General features: G+C 43.2%; 1 pseudogene; it reads right to left on the bottom strand.

Moving 5' to 3' along the window:
* Window positions 1-2,955: 2,955 nt before the first annotated feature.
* LOC126476087 (5S ribosomal RNA) lies at window positions 2,956-3,073 on the bottom strand (annotated as a pseudogene).
* Window positions 3,074-3,607: the final 534 nt, after the last annotated feature.

The following is a 3,607-nucleotide window of genomic DNA, read 5'->3' on the forward strand; positions in this document are numbered from 1 at the left end:
ACTGTTGATACGGGACAGCGGCCGGTCAGATATTTACCAAAGAAAAATCGCCGAACAGCCGTCAGTTTGACGGGACGGTGATAGTTGCCAACACTTCCTGTTTTTGGGACAGTTTTTGTACAGAGCCAATCGAAATTAGGTTGTCAGACAACTTGATTAACACAGACAACGGCTTTCCATTAGCAGGACCTGGAACCCTGCACTAGTCCACATCAAAACAGAACGTTCTTCTATGTGGTCAGTCCGAGAGTGAAAATACTCTCTGAGAGCGATATATAGTTGCCGCCGGTTTTCTACCTCTCCCACTCTTGGAGGGCAGCAGCTGTGATGGGCGACCCACGCGGCGTATACGGTACGGATGTCGATCTGCACCCTTAGTATCAGTTTTCAGCGGGACTAAGCAGCAGCAGCGGCAGCAGCAGCGTTCCCCTGAAGATGGCGAACAGTTGGATCGCCGAAATATTGAATAAAGTTGGTTTTAGGATCATGCAGGAAACCCGAAGACACTTTCAAATCTTACTACGCCGGGAAAGCCTACGAAGTCACTTTATGGCGGATTGACTTAACGAAGACCGTATGGTAAATTTTCCACACTGCTGCGCGTCCAAACATTTCAAAACATCAATATTTATTTGCTCGAGAAAATATGTGCATAGAGATACATCAAACAATATTTGGAAGACAATAAACAGCACCTGTTTACTTCGTCCTTCGTATAATATTTTCCTTATAACCGCCAAATAACACGGAAAATTATTTTTCTCGTTCAATAGATCTGACCTTTTTCACTATTGATGCAGTTTTCATAAAAATGTTTATCTGTTTACATTATTATTTATGCACAATGTAGGCTTTGTCTTTGTCTGGTTATTGTAAAAATTGAATAACTTTTTGTTTTCAGATAGCTGGTCCCTCTTGTGGGAGAACAGTAGAAGGAAAGATATCAAGCTATTATGCAATCTACATCTACATCTACGTGATTACTCTGCTATTCACAATAAAGTGCCTGGCAGACGTTTCAATGAACCACCTTCAAGCTGTCACTCTACCGTTCCACTCTCGAAGGGCACAAAACGAGCACTTAAATTTTTCCGTGCGAGTCCTGATTTCTCTTATTTTATCGTAATGATAATTTCTGCCTATGTAAGTGGGTGCCAACAGAATGTTTTCGCAATCGGAGGAGAAAACTGGTGCTTGAAATTTCATGAGGAGATACCGTCGCAATGAAATACGCCTTTGTTTTAATGATTGCCACTCCAATTCACGTATCATGTCTGTGATACTATCTCCCCTATTTCACGATAATACAAAACGAGCTGCCCTTCTTTGTACTTTTTCAATGTCATCCGTCAGTCCCACCTGATGCGGATCCCACACCGCACAGCAATATTCCAGAATAGGGCGGACAAGCGTGGTGTAAGCAGTCTCTTTAGTAGACCTGTTGCACCTTCTAAGTGTTCTGCTAATGAATCACAGTCCTTGGTTTGCTCTACCCACAATATTATCTATGCGATCGTTCCAAGTTAGGTTATTTGTATTGTGTCACGAAAACAAAGCAAAAAATAAAAATAAAGATTAAGAAGACACAAAAGCATAAAGCGCATTACAATAACATGAGTGAGCTGCTGCAAGAATATGCTTACTTCAAATGTTAGCAGACGGCGTCACTATCCTCTGTTCCTGAGGATGTGCGGTCTTCAGCATACTCATTATTCTGCAACTCTAAACTCGGCACAATCATTGACGTTATCGACTCATTCGTGACGTGGTTGGTGGTGATTTAGACCCTAGATTATGACACGCACCCACCACTGGTAGTCAGTTCCTTTCAAACAGACTTAGGCGAAGAGACCGACTCATTGCGAGGCCTGTTATTCTCGGAATTTGCCGCAGGAATCGTGAGTCACCCTGCGTGGAGATTCTATGAAGGTCAGGTGTGCCGGTTTCTTCGTAGGTATGATGCGAGATGTTCTCTCTTTTAGTTTTTGGATGTAGTTGTCTGGTGGAGTGTAGTCTAACTGTAGAATATAAAAAGAGAACACGCCCACTGGGCGTAGACAAGGCAAGTTTTGAGCCTCTGGTGAAACTTGTGAATAGTAATGGTGACATCACACGGGTCGCGTTTCTCAATGTAAATTAATCCAAACATGGTTTCTATCTCGGTTGGTGCAAGCTCAGAAACGAGGAGGTACACTACACGGAACGTACTGTTCATCGTGATCTGCAATCGCAGCACTCTCCACTGCTGTCGATTATGTTTGGTGCGCAAACCACAGAATTTGTTTACGAAAAAGGACGCCCGTAAAATAGCTCTGTTTTAGAACGCGCACTTACTCCCTTGTCCACGAGCTAGTCGTTTTGGTCTGTCTGTATTACTGACTGTGCTGAACTGCGAGGGAATCAGCCAGTGAATCAGACAGCAATCTTGCAGTGCAGTGTTCCATGTTTCTTAGCATATTCACAAGATTCACAGTACTCACTCCTGAATGGAGAGCACTCTTATTTATAAAAACATCGAATATTCCAGAACATACTTCTATTAAATTAAAAAAGGTCTTGGAATCTTTTAGGAAAAATGAAAGTGAATAAAAATTTAAGAAACATTTTCGAAAAGGAGTACACTAATCAACAACCTTCCAGTTCAGATTCCGCTTTGTTATTCGCTGAGCAACGGTTGACAGATGCTATTACGTAAGTCTGTGTCTTTACTTTTACGATGCCCTGACGGCTTTAACTGTCAGTATGCCATTAAAGCACTCCGTCTTCAGGCCACAAGTGGCCCATCGGGACCACTCGACCGCCGTGGCATCCTCAGTTGATGATGCGCACAGGAGGGACGTGTGGTCAGCACACCGCTCTCCCGGTCGTTGTGATGGTTTTCTTTGACCGGAGCCGCTACTATACGATGGAGTAGCTCCTCAATTGGCATCACGAGGCTGAGTGCACCACGAAAAATGACAACAGCGCATGGTGGCCTGGATGGTCACCCATCCAGGTGCCGGCCACGCCCGACAGCGCTTAACTTTGGTGATCTGACGGGAACCGGTGTACCCACTGTGGCAAGGCCGTTGCCAGTATGTCATTACCTGACACTTTATTGTAACAAATCGTATCAAAAGCGATGCAATTTTTTAAATATAAATCTCTAATGAGGCGGTACCTTGGAACAACGAACTTTCGCAGCATGCATGTTGTAATACACAGATCTGTTAACCACAGATACACAGACTGAGTTAAGAGGGAAGTTACATGCTTTGAGGGGTGATGATATTGGTGATTCTGAACCAAAAAAACTTCACATGGACGTATTCCGCATTCCGAATGCTTTCAGAGATGGAAGGCATTTAATGTACACTGTTACTTATTTTCTGTATTATTGAAACATTGTCACTGTTTACAACGTACCACAGCATTGTAGAGGAAGTCGAGACGAAAATTTGTCACGGGACATTTGTGGAACATCAGTCGGGAAACAACCTCAAGTTGGCCTACAGAATTTACGTAAGCTGCAGCGCGAGATTTTCAATATTCTCACGCTCCCTTGGCTCCACTATCAGTCTCAGAAAAAAAAGATGAATGGGACTTTTTTGTAGGAAATTTAAAGTAG

Source organism: Schistocerca serialis, chromosome 4 (assembly GCF_023864345.2).
Source record: "Schistocerca serialis cubense isolate TAMUIC-IGC-003099 chromosome 4, iqSchSeri2.2, whole genome shotgun sequence".
In the NCBI taxonomy this organism is placed as follows: domain Eukaryota; kingdom Metazoa; phylum Arthropoda; class Insecta; order Orthoptera; family Acrididae; genus Schistocerca; species Schistocerca serialis.